The following is a 356-nucleotide window of genomic DNA, read 5'->3' on the forward strand; positions in this document are numbered from 1 at the left end:
GGATGAAAAAATTACATATTACTCTGACACGGTTCTGAGAACGGTGTGGGTCAGAGAAGGGCCCGAAACATCCCGTAGATAAAAAATGGGTGACGGGCAAGGGGATGACCAGGAGGCTGCAGAGCAAATATCCTGGACTGATACTCCATTGTACAGAGCAGTGGAGGAAGAGAGCCCCCTTGTGGAATGAGCCGACAGTACAGCTGGAGGCTGCGAGCCTGATGAGATGTAAGCCTGCGAAATCACTTCACAAAACCAATGTGACAGCCTCTGAGTAAACAAAGGCTGTCCTGCAGACTGCTCTCTGTAGTGAACAAATAAACACTGAGAGCGCTTAAGCTGTGCCGTGCGTGAGA

This window comes from Austrofundulus limnaeus, unplaced genomic scaffold (assembly GCF_001266775.1).
Source record: "Austrofundulus limnaeus strain Quisiro unplaced genomic scaffold, Austrofundulus_limnaeus-1.0 Scaffold801, whole genome shotgun sequence".
Classification (NCBI taxonomy): domain Eukaryota; kingdom Metazoa; phylum Chordata; class Actinopteri; order Cyprinodontiformes; family Rivulidae; genus Austrofundulus; species Austrofundulus limnaeus.